Raw genomic sequence first — 20,221 nt, 5'->3', positions numbered from 1 at the left:
CAAAAAAATTGTTTTGCTTATTATTCCTTAGAAGAGAAAACTTTCATTTGACAAAAATTATTGATTTTTTTCAAATATTATTTATCAAAGGTTTAAGTTAAATGCAGACTTATCACACTAGCAGGTTTTTGCAGGAAAAAAAATCTAAAAAATACAGCTGATATTGCTTTAAGGAATATATAAAGAAAATCGTAAAATATCTTCTTCTATAGAGCCTATTGGCCAGAAAAGCGTAATCTTGCGTGGAAGCATCCTTCCTCAGGTAGTGAAGATATAAGTTGTACACGGGGTTAAATTTGTACCAAGAATACATGCATATCGAGAAATATTTTAAACAAAAGGCCCATATATAATAGGCCTTAACGATCATCTGAGAAGCATGTTACCCATACACAAACTTGTCGGAGTCCCATATATGCAGTTTTCATTCTAGAGTACAATCAAAGTACTGAAGTACTGACGGGAATTGATTTTTATCGATTATTATTTATTTTAGAATCAACGATAAGTTATTTTGCATGGCAAGTGGTTTTTTATAAATGTATGTATTTGAATTACGCACATTTTTAATTATATGAATACTCGGACTTTTCCGAAAAATAGTCTCGTTCAACCAGACGCTCGGCTGACTCCGTTCATCTCCGACAAGCAAGAGAGATTCTCGGCTTGTCGAAAATTTACGGAAACCACCGATCGTCTGGTTGAACGAGACTTTAGTAATCTCTAGCGTAGGTATACAAACCACTACAAAAAAATATCTAAATTGTTCCTACCATTGAAAATCTGACTATTTTCATGGTATTTATAAATAAATTTCCTTCAAAAACAGTGCTTTAGAATTCATTACAGCGAATTTATCGATTATTTTCGAGAACTAAGTCTTGTCAGTGGTGATGATTTATGCTTAGGTTCAAGTACTGTTTCACTTTCGGTTTGCCAGAGTAACTGCATAGGAGAGTTGATTAAAATCAACTACCAAAAATAATAAATGTGTGAATGTAATGACGACCTCCTCCCTGCCTGTAATCTTTCAAAAAGGACTATGAAACCTATAATTTTAGCGAAAAACTTGAAGATCATAAAAGAGCGTAGGACCTGATATAAAAAAGGTGCAAGACTAGGATTAAAAGTAATTTCCCATATTTGTTAACTTTCAAGTTAGGTTTTATGTGTATATGTCTTTATTGATAACCTAAAACAAGGTGGTCAGTATACATGTTTTATCTAAAACAATCTCCCATCCGCCGTCCCTAGGGACGGAAACTCTCTCTGTGGGCATTTAATCTTTAAAAGCCATCGATCATGAGTTACTCACTTCTTCTGTTCCAGCTTTCAAATATTCAACCTTCATTGACAATTAATCATCATCTGGAATTTATACCAGAACTACAGACTACCCGATTACAGGGACGAGATCAAAACAACAGTGTGATGTTGTTAATATCATATATCTCTAATCAAAGACTTTTATTTGAATTCGAAGTCCAAATAGGTAATATAATTTATCATGAAGCTACAGTATAGATTTTTTCCGGATTTACAAAACTTGTTCGTTTTTATTCCTTATGAACTGTAAGAGTTGTCGGACTTTGTTGACAAACCATCTTCGTTTGAAATATACAATAGAAGGGAGTCAAGCACTAGTATCTTCTAGATTTCAAAATTATCAAGAAAGAGAAACTTCTCCCCAAGCAGCTTCCTAATGAGGCAAATTTTCATTGGTATTTCGTAAGTTTCCTATCATATTTCGTTCATAAAAATCTATACTGTTAGTCCTATAGCAAGTTGTTTGAGAATTTTGAAATTCATAAGCGCGTCCTTTACTTTAACCACTTGATTTTTACAATCTGAACTCTGGTGTTCTACTATTTGGTTTCTTTCCACCTTCTCTATATCCTCCATAGTTTAAATGTTGATTGATAATATTAAATAAAGCGTGTTACTGTTCTAAATGCACAACCGTAGTGTAGGTTACCTCGCCTTACTTAGATACATATCGCTATTTGGAGCTATTTTTGAATTATTATTTTTAAATTTTTAGCAGAATTAAAATATTCAGAAGTGTAAGGTGATGCTTTAAATAATTTTTAACCGGGTTTTCCAGCGGAAAAAATCCGGTTATTAAAATGATGAAAATGGCGTGCGGCTGCCTATAGGGTACCCTCATTGTACGGTGTAATAAAGTTGAGTCAGTTTTGTATATACATGTATTTGTATTTGTGTTCCTCTTTCTTTTTGTTATGAATGGGTTACCGTATGTGAGTGACGAGTGTCGGGTGAGTGTGCTATTTTTTAGATCAAGTATTTAAAGTGACCGGTTTGGGTGTAGTGGTCAGTAGAGGGTCCGGTAACGACATCAGCCGGGTGCCACGTTTTGCAGCTCCTGATTTAAGACATGGTGAATATCTCCAGTTACTATAATACTGAGGAGAAACGGGTAGCCATTGAATTCTTGATTTGTAGGGGGGGGGGGGCACATGTTTTCCTAGCCGTGCATAAGGGTGTTTGGTACAAATTCCTGTACTACAGACTGTGGGCGCTAGACGGAAATTTTCCTATGGAAGGACATGTAGGTAAAAGACGAATGTCAGGGACGTATGCTGTGTTGAGCGGGGTGCATTTTCTGTCGAAAAAGTGGTCGTAGTCTGGAAGCGAGAGACCTGTGAGTCCGGGGCTTGCAGTCAGGATAGCGATACTCGAGGGACAGGCAATTTGACGAGGGCAGGAGCGTCTTGGGTGCGTGGTGTCCTTGAAGTGACCGAGTTCCTTTCAGTGAGAGGTTTTAAGTGTGTAAAAGTGACTGTTATTACAAGCTCATTTTCATATTATATATATCGAGCTGAAATTTGAAGTAATTGTAATATCACGGTTTATTGAACTTTAACATTTTTTGAGTAATTTTTCAACAAGAGTTTTATTGGTTAAAATAGCTTCTAAACAACATTTTGTACTTTACTTCCATTTTATATCTGATACAGTGTGATTTAATTTTGAATTCAGTTGATAGTATCAGATATTTTTCATTTGTTTAATTGAATTATTATTCTTTGTTTTAAGTTATTTTCGAATGAGAGTGGCGTGCAAGGGGGGGGGGGGGGTGTGAGAATATTGATTTCTTTTATTTATTGATTTTTTTTTCAAATTAAACTTGTTTTTTTTCTTTACAAAGTCTTATTTTTCATTCAGCCGACAAAATCAAAAAGAAATCATTACATACGGATAACTCCTTCAGTTTTCAAGATAGGAAGATGTTCTTTTGCACATCAATTGTACATATATCAGAGGTGTGCATCTTACAAGGATTCGGATTTCTGATAATTTATGAAAACAATACCAGCTTTTGAACTTAGTCATTTTTTTAGCAAAATATTGCATATTGGGTACCCTCATTGTACGGATAACTCCTCCTACAGTTTCAAGATATGGAATTGTTCTTTTGAAGATCAATTTTACATATATCAGAGGTGTGCATATTGCTAGGATTTTGAATTCTGATAATTTTTAAGAAAAATATCAGCTTTAGAACTAGTCTTTTTTGGGCAAAAAATTGCATTTAGGGTACTCCCTTTCATTGGATTCGGTAGGTAGTGTTTATCAAATCAAGGTTGACATGGATTATGAATACAGTTTACATAAAAGAAAACCCGGGTTGTCGTCACATTGACAGCTCTTCACTTGTTTTTTTTTATCGTTATTTTACAAACTAGATTTAATCAGAGCAGAGATATTTGGGAATTAGCAATTTTAAATTTGAGGGCAATACACCCCCTTGACGACGGGCTGAGACAGAGAAATATCAGCCCCGATGGCGATACAGCATTAGCTTCTGGTTGCTGTCTCACCTAGTCCAAAACACATGTATCAGGGCTGATACACTACTAGGTATAAGATATAATGATTATCAGCATTTTGCCTAGTGGCACAAGAGTTTAAATAACAAGGCAGCCCTGCACACGATTTCTCACAGATGATATTGGACACTCTTCTTTATGCCCTCTCTGTGACCCCAGAATATGTTTTTAGTGAGTTCTCAGATTAGACTTAGAATATTCAACTATATCAATTCTATTTAAAAACATGTATATCATACCTATCTGATGCTGCATCTAAATAGATATGCATGGGTATATTTTCTCGGTTTCTGAATTTGACTATTAAATTGTACATAAATATGCACTTTATATATCATGGATTTGGGGTAGATTTAACGTGTATATCTCGGAAAATCAACATTTTATTCTGAACACTTGATGAAGGAGAAACCAAATGAAACATATATTGTATGCCGAATAATGTTGAAAGAGTTTGTTTTAACTAGGAACTGAACATCAATAATGAAAAATCAACTTCGTTGGTCACAGGATTAAAAAGTTCGAAGGGCTTTAAAAGTCGTAAACAGCAATTATATCTAAACTCATTGGGATATAAACCTTTAGAAAGGTGAATATTTTAGAATTATTAAACCGTGTTTTTTGTTTATAATTAATGTAACCGTCAATCCGTTGTCGCGTACAATGATCATTGTGACATTAAATATATATACCCTTTACCCGTTAAAAAGTTTATAAAGAATTTTACACAGTTTTGTGCTTTATAAACGTTCATAACAATTTATAAAAGCAAGTCAACAAGTTCACCGGGATATGATATTGGTTGATCACGTACCCCAGGGGAAAAATAAGATGTTTCTGTAAATCCGACGACAATAAGACAAATATATTCAAGATGTTGAAAACACTTTATTAGAATTCCGCTCTACGGGCGCCCTATAGTGATAAGTCTGTCCGTCCGTCTTTCCGCCCTTTCGTCCGTCCGAGATCGCTTGTCCGGAGCATATCTTCTCTCCTCTTGGCCCTCTCTAGGTCATACTTTTCCCACAGAGTGCCTTTGGGTAAAGGGTGTGCAGTGACCTTGAACCATGTTTTTAGGTATAAGATTAAGGTCATAGAATTATATAGAAATACAAAATTATACATAACAAGAGGCCAATTGGCCTTAACGGTCACCTGAGTAGCATATAACCCATACACAAACTTGTCGAGGAGTCTCATATATGCATCTAATCAATAAGGTTTCATACTGGAGTAGAAAAAATAAATTTGTAATGATGACCACCTCCCTGCCTGAAATCGTTCAAAAAGAACTGTGAAACCTATAATTTTGGCGAAAAACAATAAGATCTACAAAATCATGAATTCAGTTTTCCTCTCAGGTGTGTGGGAGTAAAAAAGATAATTTTTTAACATTTTATGCATTAACACTTATACATCCATTTTGGCCCTGCCCTAGAGTCAAAACCCACCCTTGAGGGGACATGAGAATTAAAACTTCAATAGACTTCCTGGTAAACATAATTATTAGTCAGTTTTTTATACAGATGTGTGAGAATTGAGAAGACAATTTTTACAAAGTATATGCATTAACACTATATTGCCCCCCCCCCCCCTCATGTCCTGAACCCCTGACCCAGGGGCCATGCATTTCACAATTTAGGTAGAGGAGTTATTGGACATCATAACCATGTATTCAGTTTTTTGCCCATATGTGTGGAAGTAAAGAGGAAGATTTTTTAAGAGTTAATACATTTTTACTATATGGCCATATTGGCCCCACCCTAGAGCCTGAACCCCTAACCCAGGGGTCATGAATTTCACAATTTTGGTAGAGGGCCTCTTTTTTATGTACGACTTCCGGTTCGTGAATGCATTCATTTTAAATCAACAAATTGATATTTTGTTGAATGTAAGGCTTGTAAAGGTAAGAAGCTAACGTTTTTGAGAAATGGGGAGTTGGAAGGATATCCAAAATGAAAAACTGAAGCAAGCAGTAGATAAAGTTTATCCTAATTTAATCAAACCAAGCAACCGTCCGAGCCGAATTTTGGGCTATATTTAACGAATTACTCAGAGAAGAACAGGTTCATAACTCAGAAGAGACTTTGACGAATATCGTAAACATGATTAATGGAATTAATTCATGTAAATTGCTGAAGATATGTTAATATATTAAAAATATTTGGGTTAAAATAACGACATGTTAACTCGAATTTTCTCATAGAGTTGACTATAAATCGCCAGATCTTAGCTACGTTTCAGTTTCAATATCAAACTTAAATTTGCCTACACTAATTTTCTAAATGGGTAATGTATGTCACTGGATAAAGAAAATTTATAAAAGTATATTGCTAAAGATTAACACGTTTGAGGTGTGATTTCGGTAGCAATGGGAGGGATATTGTACAACTACGTAAATGCACCCATTCCCCATGGATGCACCTCAGAGCCTGCATGGGAATAGGAATTCAAAGTGGTTTTTAACAAGTTCAAAATTTGGTCTCTTCAATTACATGTTTATTCCTAAATAATGCATTTCCCCGAACAATATTTCCATTTCGCGAGGGGATGCTGCGCTTTGCGGTGCCCTTGTTGATATCAGTATTGCTATTAATAAATTTTTTAAATAGTTCGGATCTCTAAAACTTCAATGTAAATGAGGGTACATCATATTTGCTTTTTATTGAAATAAGTATAAAATCCCAAATAAGTTTCGAAGTCACAACCAAACGCTTTAACCAACTGTCCTACACTATTTTTCCATTTATATTTCAAAAGGAAAATAATTAAAGAGTTTTTTTAATAGCTTATTTAATTAATCACAATGTGTGTACATTTCATTTCATCATTTTAGACTTTATTTAGCAATGATTTAGTTGTTAGACATTCGTAGGAATGATATCAACTAATTAACCAACCTTTTGAAAATGATCATTTATAAGATATAAATAAATGTTACAAAGTAAGTTTGTGTCTAATCTATGCAATATTTAAGCGATAAACGTCATAGTATTTTTTCGTTTCCGTTCCGTTCTGTTTTTCGTTCCGCGTGTTAGCAACACCCGTTTTGATGGTAGGTCTTATGACTGCAAATTGTATTTGTTTTGAATTTAAAACTGGAGGTAATGACAAATATATATTTGTGCCATATATTGTATGTTTTCTTCACATTAAACAAAATTTGACGATTGATATTAGATATGCATGTTAGATGTTAAATGGTTGTTTACCAAGTCCATTCCTATTCAAAGGCCCTAGAACACAGTGACCCTCGTTTTGTTATAGATACGTTTACTTTTAATTGCAAGCGGATGAACATTAGTTTATTAGTCAATAAAACAACCAATCGTTTAAAACATTATCATTTATATATCTGCCTAGGCATGAATGTCTATAAAATGACGTAAAGAGATCCATTATATGATTGTTAGACAATCATATAAAACTCTTTGATTTTGTTGACTAATGCTTAGACTATAGTAATTCAGGAGGTAGCCGTCTGGAAAAGTATATCTATGGTACTGGAATTGTAATTGTAATCTTTAATGTTTGCACTCACATTTGTGAAATGTTCAGCAAAGTCCAGATTTGGTTGAGTCTGGGACTGATCGTGGTGCAGACTTTTCAGGCTGTTAGCTTCCTTGGATCAAGTTTTAAATTTCTCAGCGATATGGATAACATCAGATTCGACCAGTTTATTATACGTTCATTAACAACAAGGAGTCCTCTAGACTGTTCTAGGAAGTGCGAGATTCATGGCACATGTCTCTCCTTTCAATACTCCCATATGAGTGGTCAATGTCGACTTTTCAATACCATTTTTCTACATCAGGATGCTGGAGTGCACGACATTGGATGGCAGTATTATATCGCATCTAATAGTATTGTGATTTTATAAGTATTTGCGAGCATCAGTTTTATTTGATTCAATGATAACCAGTTTTAAGCATACTTGAATTTATGAACAATGATCCTATAAATACAATTTGTTATTTGAAATCGCGCTTAAATGAACATTAACTTTCATGGATCAAATCAACAAAGAAATCTACAAAAACTGATATTCAACGAATTTTGATAAAACCACAGAATGAAAAAATTTCAAAATTTTCTCATTTCACAACAAACGTAAAGCATTAAATACTTTCAAAGCATTTTTATTTTGGTGACAATTGTCAGATTTTTTTTATTATATATGTGACACTGTCTTTGAGAATTTTTTTTTCGTTTAAGGGGGCTGCAGAGACCCGTTTATAGATGGTCGAGACCTGGATATATGTTTTATGTTTGCTGGTTTCAATAACTTGACAGAGGGAATGAAGGAATGCGCGGCAATCCAGTCAAATGTCATCTCTATTACATCAACCGAGGAAAACGATTTTCTGACTAGATTAACTGGTAACATATTTTTTAATTCTACATATGCATGTTTTAAATGTTACATTTGTGTGCCATACTTCTTGTCTGTGTTATTTAAATGCATTGTAAAAACGAAGGTCCTCTACAGAGAACAAATTTATCTCAATCAATTCATTCAATATAGTAAGCCATATTTTAAAGGGGCTCGTAACATAAAGGGGGTCTTTCTTAGGTCTAAGACAGTGCTTAAGCAGTATACACTTAGTCTTAAGTCCGTAATTAGAAGTATGCCTAGCTAGGACAATTTTCTCAAAACTTACGCGGCCGGTAGAGGTGACTAAAGTTTATCTTAAGTTTTGTTTACACACATTTAGAAGTTTTATTATAATTTACAAAAAATGAATATAATTATACTCACCAATATCAAAGTTTTTGTTGAATTGATCTAAATTTAACAGTGGCCATAATATGCTGTAACATTATCCATGTAGGATACAAGTGGGCTGCTGAATAGGTTGTAAAAATGTAATGGTCAGTTTACAAGAGGTTACAGTATGTGTAAACACGCGAAACTTGAGAAATATAAAAAACAACAAACAGTGGTTTGTCACAGCTTGCACGGTGTGACATATTTTGCGAGTTGTTTTTATTGCGTAAATATTTTCCGGTAAAGTTTTAGAGAGATGAAACATGTTTTCCCATTAACCTCATTATAGAAGTAACCCTATTTCACTATATATTGTAGTTCAAAAACTAAAGTAACAAAGTAGTTTATAGTCATGTATTGAACAGAAAATAACAAGTTTTTCTGAAACTCTGATATCTTGATTCTTAAGAGGTGATTGATAAACATTTATTGAACAAAAAATAGACATTTTTTCTAACAATTTTATATCTTGATACACATATTATCTCAGACTGACAACTGTTATTGTATTTATGCAGTGCAAGGTATTTAGCCCCTTTGTCTTTGTGGTTGTACATACTGCATATAACTATTACATGTCTAATATTTGATTCAAATAAGATATGACTATTGATTTGGGAGTTAAAATTTTTCTTTTGCATTTTAGGAACTCTGTCCAATGTCTCTCCTCTAAATGTTCCTTTTTTTTTTTAAAAATATCTGATATGCTTAACTAAAATGTGAAGTATCGATTCTTTTTTAGCAAACAACTTTACAACTATTACTTTCTTTTAATTTTATAAAAACTAATGAAAGGAAAATATTATATTTTACTGAAGCCAAAATAAGATTTGTAAAACACTTGTAACCGTTCTGCCCTGTCAGTAATTAAGTTGCTTAGAAAAAATATCAATGAAACGAAGACACGATCACTGTATTGTAACACAGATCTTTTTCATACTATACTTGTCCGAAGATATCATCGATTCACATTTTGCTTAATTACTTGATATATAAAAAAAACCTCAGGGTTCGAATGATATGAATTCAAAAGTATGAAAAATTTCCAAGATTTCAAAAGCCCCCGTTAGCCTATCGGGTTTCAAAAACAGCTAAAAATGTGATGTCTACGGGGATTTTGTATAGCGGCAAGCCCGGATGATAACGTTTAAAAAATTGCGCAAGGTATTTCGAGTGACTTCCGAATGTAGAAAATATGTAAACATTCTCCATTATAAATCTCCGTTGGAAATCAGTTTTCGTTCCTGTTAATTTTTCCGAGTGAAAAATGATAATATGTCAGTGAAAATATCTTGGAAATTTTCCCTTTCATCGATTTTAATAGCACTGCTTTCACAGGTATATGTATTTTTATAAAAAGATCAATCAAATGTGCTGCATAAATATCTTTGGAGAGACAAAATTGTTAGATCAGTTAATCAATTAATTAATCACCTAATTGTGTACGGACTTTTCCTTTTTTCCCGATTACGACAAAGAACACACGACGGGTGTGACTGGTCAGCAGGGGATGCTCTGTCCTCCATGGCACCTGATCCTGCCTCTCAGGTTTTCCAGAGGTCCGTGATTGTTCTGCTTCGGACTATCGATTGAATACCGAATTGTCAACGGATTTTTCTCCGTGTTCCCCGATCATTATATTTTCCCAAATTACGACAATATCCCCGATAATGATATTGTTACCGATATGACATTAGGCGCACGAGGGGTGTGACCGGTCGGCAGAGGATGCTTACTCCTCCTTGGCACCTGATCTTACCTCTATATTTTTTAAGAGATCCGTATTCGCTCTGCTCCTGTCTTGTAATTTTCCTTTGGACTACTAACTGTTCGTTTTCACCACTTGTCATTTCATATAACTTCCGGGTTTTTTTTTAATCAATTGCTAAAACAATTTAAAAAGACCCAATAAAAATATTAAATATTATAACTAACGAATTTGTCCATACCCCCATCTCCCACCAAATATACACACACAAAAAGAATGAAATAACCTCAAATCACAGAAAATGTACGGTATAAGATGTGTCTGGGAGACAGTTATACCATTAAGAGGTAGATACCTTTTAAAAAGATTAGAACCGTCAAAGTGTATTCAGTAAACATGAACAAAAGCCCCAGGCGGATTCGAACCCATGACCTGCGGTACATTTTTACTATATGGCCATGAATTTCAAAAACTTGGTAGTGCTTCATGGACATCATAACTATGCAACCAGTGTTTTCCTCACATGTGTTGGAGTAGAGAAGATATAGATGCCTCGCACTAAAAATGGTAACAATCAGCCTTGTAGTTTTTAAGAAGTTAAAAATGTAAAATTGTTAACGCACGACGACGGACGAAAACGGATAGCTCAGGTGACCTAAAAAATAGAATTTAAAAATCATTTATTTTTTTCAAAAATACCAGACGCTAGAAAAGTGTAAACTTGATCTGTAGTTTGACATTTTGAAGCTCTTCAGCAAGTTTCATATTATTCTTCAAACGCTAAAGGTGCCTCACTACACCTTGAAATAATTTCTCAAATCAGCAGAAAATTACTTGATTATGATGGATAGCATGATGGATAAGAAGTATATGTGTCAAATAGGCGAAAAAATGTGCAATTTTAGATAAAAAATGATATTTTCAAAAATTTTATTCAGTAAAGATGAACAAAAGCCCCGGGCGGATTCGAACCCATGACCTACGGTTCACAAGCCCGATACTTTTTTTTTTTTATCTTCAAGCCCGATACTTTAACCACTGAGCTATGAAGATATACATCTGAATCGATTGATACAAACAGTTTAACAAAGCATTTAAATCGCCATCTTGTGACGTAGTGTCTTAAAAAGTATAAGTCTCGGTGTAGTGAAATACCTTAAGCCTGTCTCACACAGAACACACGGCTTATACGGTTGGCCACCCGTGTAAACCGTACATACAACCGAACCAACCGTGGCCTTATCCGACTTACACTCGGGCCATTCGAGTGTATCCGTGAAAGTCCTGTATGATTTTTTAAACTTTTAAAAAACTGGCACGGGTGCCTTGTCCGTGTATGATCATATTAGCGATCGTACAAGACCGTGTGAGACGGTACGAGACCGTATATACAACCGCACATGAAGTTTTGTACAGACTTATAAACCGAGTCTGGTCGTACTTGACCATGTATTATTCGTACTTGAACCGTATTAGTCGAATGGCGATCGTATGAAACCGTATTGGTCGTATAAAACCGTGTGAGTACACTCGTGTGAATCGTACGGTGATCGTGTGACATTTAAGTGTTAATCCGAGTGTTGGATGTAGGACTTGGGAACGGTTTCACACGATTCCATACGATTTATATACGATATTGACACGGTTGAGCTCGCTCATGGAATGAACTTCTCTGTTGAAAATTCGAAAATTTATGAAGCCACGCCATCAAAACGAGTCAATTTATATCAAAACATACACGAATGTGTGATAATTCGAGCATAACTCGAACAGAAGTCGGTGCGACCGTATGTAAACCCTGTAAATGTCCAGTTAATCAAGTAAAAGTCGTGTTTAATTGTACTAGGCCGTAACAGACCGTACTTGGAACCGTACAACAATCGTATGAAAATCGTTTGCAAATCGTGTTCAAACCGTGACAAACCTTGCTTGACCGATTCTAAATCGTACCAACTCATCCCCAGGCACGGTTGGAGCTCAATACTCGTACCAGTCAACCCGTGTATAACCGAGTATACCGTATTGGAACCGTGTGCCCAACCGTGTTCTGTGTGAGACAGGCTTTAAGGAAAAAAGTGTGGAAAACTGAAGTGGGACCGACAGACGGACTGACAGACGCAGAGGAAATTTATTGTCCCCTCCGGTGAAACTGGTAGGGGTTTAATAAAACAAAGTTTGGGTAGGGGTTTTATAGGAACCACCTTGTCTGTCCGTCTGTCTATGCAATGTTCCATATCTTTTTTATAGAGAAACATTGGAAGTCCTTACTCAACATAAACATTGCTTATGACCTGAGGATGTGTCAGGATCTTCACCCAGGATTGTTGTGTAAAATGAAGGTCATTGTTTAAAAAAATGCTTAATTCTTGTCTGTGCCCTCTCTTGTAATGGAAATTAATTATAGGATTAGATGTGACACAAAGATTGCTTGGGACTTGTACATATTTCCTCACTTGAGCTTTGTTCATATGTGCTAGTTTAATGTCACTACAAGGAAAGGGCATCCCTTATTTTCTAATAGAAAAATATTTCAGTTTTAATATTTTCTTAGCGGGGGCGGGGGGTTTGTGTGTGTGTGTGTGTGTGTGTGTGTGTGTGTGTGTGATTTGTTAGCTCGCTCACAGTATCACTAGTTGATAATGATAGAGAACATGTAGCAGCTATAATGTTAATGTGAATTCACCAGCTATAACAACACACATAATACAAAAGCAGTGAATTTTTATATTATAACTTTTGTCTATACATTCAGTACATTGACAACAATTACATCTTTACAAAATTACCTGTAATTTAAAGCTTCTGTAGATAAGTAGCTGTGAAATCAAGCTGTCTATGAACACACGATCCTCTATCTCGAGTGCCATGAACATATTGGAAATAACTGTCGATACATCAATGACAATTACAAGATTAAACAACATTTTGAGGCGGGTCAATTGTTTTGGACTTTTATGATAGAATTTAAACAACTGACTTAGCAAGTCCAAAATCTTGTTTTTTGTCTCCCATGGTAGGATTTTTGACTACGGCGAAATCAAAATGTTCATATAGTGTTTCTCCTTAGAATTCTATACTTTGAAAAATCTTTTACTCACATTAAATAGAAACTGGCTACGCATACATATTTAGAAAGACTATCAAGATATCTACAAAGATTATAAATTACATGTTTCCAGTGGTAAGGGGTATTGGCACTAGGATGGGGCCAAAATGATGACATTTGTATATAATGTAAATATATAATTATATTGTTTAAAACCATTTTCTTTATGACACTGAATGGTGAAAATTACTGCATGAACCTCAAGATATGGTTCTTGCTGCAGGGTGTGGCCAAATGAGTCATTTAGTGTTTACGTTGTTTTTGTTAATTCCTTTGACACTGAATAGAAACAAATATACCAACGATTTTATTTTCTGGCCCCGCCGTCACTTATATTTTCAAATCACTATAGTCCGTCCTGAAGGAAAATTGTATAAATTTGAGATCAATACTCAGACTTGAAGCTAAATGATGATTTGAAAAAAAGTCGGTGTAGTTGGAGCCAGGATAATAGGTAGTATAATAGGGGATTTTGATACTGGAAGGTGTGACTAACATAGACATATAGTGGCGGTGTATATAATGTTAGAATTCCTCCTTACTTCTGCTGACACTGATTAAAAACTGACGCCATTATTGACAAAGACCATAAACTGTCTTCTGAAATTTTATATGCCCCCAAAGGGGGGGGGGGCGCTGTAAGTATATTGTAAAAATCTGAATCTTTTGTTCAATTGTTGAATTGAAATAATGAAGTTGTCAGTTGCTGTTAATGAAGTTAAAATGACATGAAAGCCTCTGTTCCATCATATTCGCTAGCCAAGGGTATACGATCCACTCTGAGCAGAGTGGATCGTAAACCCTTGGCTAGCGGAGATGCTGTTCCATCGGGTAAGTGTTCAATTTAGGAGGAGAGGGGAGTTTTTAAATATGCCGAGCAAGGGCTAACTTCTGTTCTTTAGATATGCTGATATAGGAATAAAAGGAATAAATGTAATAAGAAATAAGTGAAGAAAATGGGCATTCTACCAATAAAATTTTCATTTAATAGCCCTTGGGATTTTTTTTTTTTGGGGGGGGGGGGGGGGTTGAGGTATAACATGCATATGTACACTGGCCATTTTGAGTTTTATATCTAAACGAATGAAAATAATTGATTTACTAGTAAAAATCCATGTTTCATCATTTCAATATTTTGACTTAGATGTTTTTTTTTTTTAAAAAATCAATCCCTAATCAAAAGCAACAGTACACCGTGACACTCTCTATAAAATAAATACATTTACTTATCATCACAAGCGGATGCACTTTAGTTTATAAATCGAGAAAGTAACCAATCAAAGTATCAAAGAAATTATCAATTGTAACTCTACTTATGTTTAAATATCTATCAAACGACGTTAAGAGGACAAACATTAAAATTCTCCGGTTTTGTTGACCAATACTTTGTTGAACGATAGTAGTTTGGACACGTGGACTTCGTGCTTATAAAATGTATAAGTATGATGTTGTATTCTACATCATCTTTTTGAGTGGGAGCTATCATTCGTAAAATGTCCAAGAAACTCAATAGGATGTTGAGACTTTGTTTTATCGTGGTACTTATTACCACGGCCATGAGTTACCAAGGAGCAAGTTTTGTAATGGTCAGCGAAATGAGGGACATTAGATTTGATTTGTGGTCAATACGTTCACTCTCTACAAGGAGTCCTTTGGACTGTTCCAGGAAGTGTGAGACCAATGGTTCATGTCTGTCTTTTCAGTACTTATCTCTGACCGGTCAATGTCGACTTTTCAATACCATTTTTCTACATCAGGATTCAGGAGTGCACAATATCGGATGGCAGTATTATATAGCATCAAATAGTATGATATAATTTTAGCGTTTTTTTATGATATCACAGCTTAGTTTTAAAACCTCTAAAATGAATTTTCATTCTGGTAACAGTTTTTGGATTTTCTCTATGTTAAGGTAGATCTGTACACCAAATAAGAGTAGGAGATTTTTGTTACATGCATCTTTACTAATAGCAGGCCCTGTATTCAACAATATAAGACCTCAAAGTACTCTACCCTATTTTCTGGAATTTTTAAAAAACACCAGTCTTGTTCTAGATAACATCAATTTTTTTTAAATTTCTAATCATTTCTGCTTTAAATTTCATATAAAAGTTAAATGTTATAAAGTTTTAAAATGAAAAACAAAATAATCGTGAGTTAAGTTTATGATTTTATTGGAATCTACATAAATATTAAACTAAAAGTTAAAAAAAAAACTTTCAGGCAAACTGTTGTTTGAAATCCCACAAAATTTTGAAAATATAAACAATATTCGTGGGTTAATGAGATGAAAGTAATTGAATGAAACAGAAAATCAAAAGAAATACAGAATTATTGCAAACATCTTGGTATGGAAGCTCCTATTTAAGAGTTGCCTTTCTTTATTTTACCTGGTCTTAAATATCTTTGTACCAGTATGAATTTTTTTAATTCATAAAATCTAAAATAAAGATTGAAAAGGAACAAACCACTCCATGCTACTTATGTAGATATAAGGTAAATAGTGTTTATTATGTAGATATAAGGTAAGTAGTGTTTATAATTATGTTTGAACCTGACAAAGATTTTATTAAAATTCACTATTTATTTAAAACTCTTAACACAAAATTGTTAACCCGGTTTCCGATGGAAAAATCCGGTTATTAAAATGGTGAAAACGGCGGGCGGGCGGGCGGCTGCCAAAAGGGTACATAGCCACATATGATTCTGATATGAAGTTCTTTTCATATAAGAATCATATCAAAATCACATAAGAATGATATAAAAATTGATTCATATAAGAATTATATAATCCTTATCATATGATTCTGATATGATTTAAATTATATGATAACTACTTCATATGAGAATTATATCATAATAAAATCATATCAAAATTATATAAGATTCATATCATAATTATATGATGGTGATTTACATCAAAATATTTCCAAGGAAAATGTATGAAAATCATTTTAGATACATTCGAAATAATTGTGGCATGATGATTATTGGTTTGATATGAAAATTTGTTTGAAATTATAAGCGAATTATATATTTAATGAGTGGATTTCTATTGCTTTCAAGTAAAGTAGGTAAACAGTGTAGACATCTTAATTACTTCCTATATTTTTGTTTAATGAATAAAATCACTATTGATAAAAGGCATATAGAATAAAATATATTTTTTACGAATTATATAATCAGCTTAAGCCAGATGTAAACAATTCCGGAATGAAACCTGAATCGGCTTCGATTTTTCGTTTACATGTATACGTCATATTTTTACGTCACGAACGCAGAAGAGATCAGAAATGTAGGATGATTTCAGATAAAAGGTAAGGATTTACCAGTCTTATTTCTTTTTCATTTACGAGCAATTAAATTAATCAACTGACGGTAGATTGCAAATAAATCTGCACATGCTATAGACATGTTGCTGTGTTTTTCCAAGAAAATTCTATATAGTAGATCGTCGATCGGAATCATTCATCATTTATATTTATAAAAACTACTATATTCCTTCTCTGGAGAGAGTCGGAGTGTTTTTATAAACGTGTGAGGAAATACTGTTACAAAATTTAATGCAACCATAATTTAGACCTGCGTGTTAAAATATAGGCCTATTTCCTACAGTGCAGAGACATCTCTGTGCAGCTATAGCTATTAAATTGAATTTGATTTAGATAGTACAACACTTTTGTAAAACAATCATCAACTCAAAATATATGTCAATTAATGAAGAACAAGCGCATTCTGAACACTAAAAATTTTCAAAGTGAAAGTAGCCGAAATCTAGAGCATAGCTTGATATGAAGCAACAAGTAGGCCTTCCTCTCAACTGTCGAAGATCAATAGGGAATGACTCGTGCTGCATGTCAAGCATAGAATTATGTATAATTATTCATTAACATTATTTATGTTATTTATTTATATTTTTAAATTAATGTACTCTACAAACAGATAATATAAGTAAACTTTACAATTATGTATAATGTAAATATATTTATTGGTTTTTGTTTTCTTCTTTAACAAGTTAGCTCAAGACAAGTACTAGTATTTGTTGAAAATGACCAGTCAGTCACATAAATAAATGTTATTTTATTACATTTTAATTCACAATTTGCTCACATTTTCAAAATAGTAGCATGACATCTATTTCTACTAAACCTTCAGTAATATTTTAGTATGAAAGTCAGTATTTTTTTTTTAAAATATGTATGTATTTAAACTATGTTTATATTCATCATTTTATTTTGTGTTTTATATTTTTCAGCAAATGGCTATTATAGTACACAAGCTTAGTACTAAGATTTGTCTGGATGTAGTGACTAGTCTAAAGACTATGACTATAATTTCAAGATCCTGGCATTCTCCTCAAGTTCATAGAAAGATTGTGTCCTGTACTTAATCTGGTATGATACATATATGACATCATTAAAATTAATTTAAAATTTCATTGAATTGTTGATACTTATATTTATAATTTCCAGATTCCTAAGAATTATATTAAACTTTATGAAAGTTCATTTAATAGTTAACAACACATGAATGATTTTGCTTTTTTAAATTTTGATTCTAAAAGTTGTTATGTTCTTTGTCTTAAGCATGGCTATAGTGAAGTTGCGTTAACATTTCAGGATAAAATCCAAACTTGGTTAAATCACGTCAGAAAGGGAGAAGTGGATGAAAAGACTTGAAGGGCTAAATGAATTTAGGGTAATACTTTACTTTGTCAAATTGATACTGATGTTAGACATTTAATCTCTCTCTCTCTCTCTTTCTCTCTCTCTATCCAAGCTTGCAAATGTAATGATTTAGCAATCATTATTAAATAGGAAATAAATGTGTAAGAGGATAGGAAATTTGTGTTTTATTTGCAACAAATTGTCATCAAATCTGGTGAATAACATTGACATATCGTAGCATACAGAAGCTATATGTGTACTATAACATTGTGCTTATTTACAAATCATAAAAACTGATATCTTAATTTCTAAGTGTCAAATTATGTTTCTTTTTTCAGAAAACTAACGAAGCACCAAAGAACAAGAAGATTTAAAATATCTAAATGTTATCATTTGCAGGAATTAAATTCATTTTAATTTTGAAAATTGTTGTGGTTATTTTTCTCTTGCTATAATTTTAGATAAACTCAAGTGACTTGGAAAGGAAAACCAATGGAATTTTCAAGATCAGTTGATGGGAGGTTGGAACAGCAAGTTCAAGAGTATCAACAAATGATTTTAAAGACTGAAAACATTTAGAGGCATTTATTTTTACATGAATTTGCATGTGAAATAAGTGGATAGCATACATTCTATGTATTTTATTTACTCCTGAGGATTAACTTGTGTCAAATATGGGGCATATTTTGCATTGCAAAGCCACAGTTTGCACACATATTATATTCATATGATTCTCATATCATGTTAAAATTACATGATTGTCATATAAGAATTATATAATCATTATATAAGCGATCATATAATTTTGATATGATGCCCTTATCATATAATTCTCATATCAGAATTATATGATTCTCATATGATACCGATGATATGATTCTCATATGATGCCCTTTTTTTATCATCTCATATCAGCGCAATTATATAAGAATCATATCATTTTGATACGAGAATGATATGTGGCGAAATCCCCTGTGTACCCTCATTGTACGGATAACTCCTCCTACAGTTTTCAAGATAGGAAGTTTTTCTTTTGCAGATCAATTGTACATATATCAGAGGTGTGCATATTGCTAGGATTTTGATTTCTGATAATTTATGAAAACAATACCAGCTTTTGAACTTAGTCATTTTTTGGCAAAATATTGCATATAGGGTACCCTCATTGAACGGATAACTCCTCGTATAGTTCTCAAGATAGGAAGTTGTTCTTTTGCAGATCAATTGTACATATATCAGAGGTGTGCATATTGCTAGGATTTTGATTTCTGATAATATATGAAAAAATACCAGCTTTTGAACTTAGTCATATTTTGGCAAAATATTGCATATAGGGTACCCCATTGTACGGATAACTCCTCCTACAGTTTTCAAGATAGGAAGTTGTTCTTTTGCAGATCAATTGTATATATATCAGAGGTGTGCATATTGGTAGGATGTTGATTTCCGATAATTGATGAAAAAAATACCAGCTTTTAAACTTAGTCATTTTTTGGCAAAATATTGCATATAGGGTACACCATTTCACTGGATATGGGTTGACATGGATTATGGATACAGTTCACTTAAAAGAAAACCCGGTTTGCTGTCACATTGACAGCTTTTCACTTGTTGTAGTTAAAATGCTTTAGTTTTACTTTTTAATATACACTAGACTTTGACCCGTGTGTGCACGGGTTGACATTGCATATCGGACATTTTGAAATAGGTACATCGATACACCTTATTATTGACATTTACATAACAAAGCTATAAGCCTACAATAATGCTATTAATTTCACTACACTTTCCTTAGTTTTAATAACCTAACTGTGTCTCGAGAAAGGCCCATCCCTTACTTATACCCGTAAAGTAGCAGAAAATTGCAGAATAGCTCCGGAACGATTTTGGAGAAAGTTAATGAATGATGTTGCCTTGAAAATAACAGTCAAATACATCACAACAAACCTTTATGAGACTGCAAATCTCTTTCAACTAAAAAAATTAATCCATAGAATGGAAGAACTCAACACCTTTTCACCAACGTACACGTATATTCTTTGTAAAACTGGGTCTGTAGGACATTATTCATTTTTACGATAAAACATATTCTATCTTCACTCTCCTAACAAATGTAATGTA

The 20,221-nt window shown here is 33.5% G+C and overlaps 2 long non-coding RNA genes across 2 annotated transcripts; both read left to right on the top strand.

Annotated features, from left to right (window-relative positions):
• The first annotated feature begins 7,316 nt into the window (after positions 1–7,316).
• LOC109619167 (uncharacterized) lies at positions 7,317–9,296 on the top strand. The gene is made up of 3 exons (XR_010708860.1): positions 7,317–7,714; positions 8,067–8,231; positions 9,266–9,296. It is a non-coding gene; the product is annotated as an uncharacterized lncRNA (long non-coding RNA).
• A 7,153-nt stretch (positions 9,297–16,449) lies between these two features.
• On the top strand, positions 16,450–18,772 carry LOC117685788 (uncharacterized). Its single transcript, XR_010708661.1, has 4 exons — positions 16,450–16,750; positions 17,689–17,827; positions 18,053–18,131; positions 18,439–18,772. It is a non-coding gene; the product is annotated as an uncharacterized lncRNA (long non-coding RNA).
• The last annotated feature ends 1,449 nt before the right edge of the window (positions 18,773–20,221 follow it).

Source organism: Magallana gigas, chromosome 8, assembly GCF_963853765.1.
Source record: "Magallana gigas chromosome 8, xbMagGiga1.1, whole genome shotgun sequence".
Classification (NCBI taxonomy): domain Eukaryota; kingdom Metazoa; phylum Mollusca; class Bivalvia; order Ostreida; family Ostreidae; genus Magallana; species Magallana gigas.
This window is presented reverse-complemented; position numbering and strand designations above follow the sequence as displayed.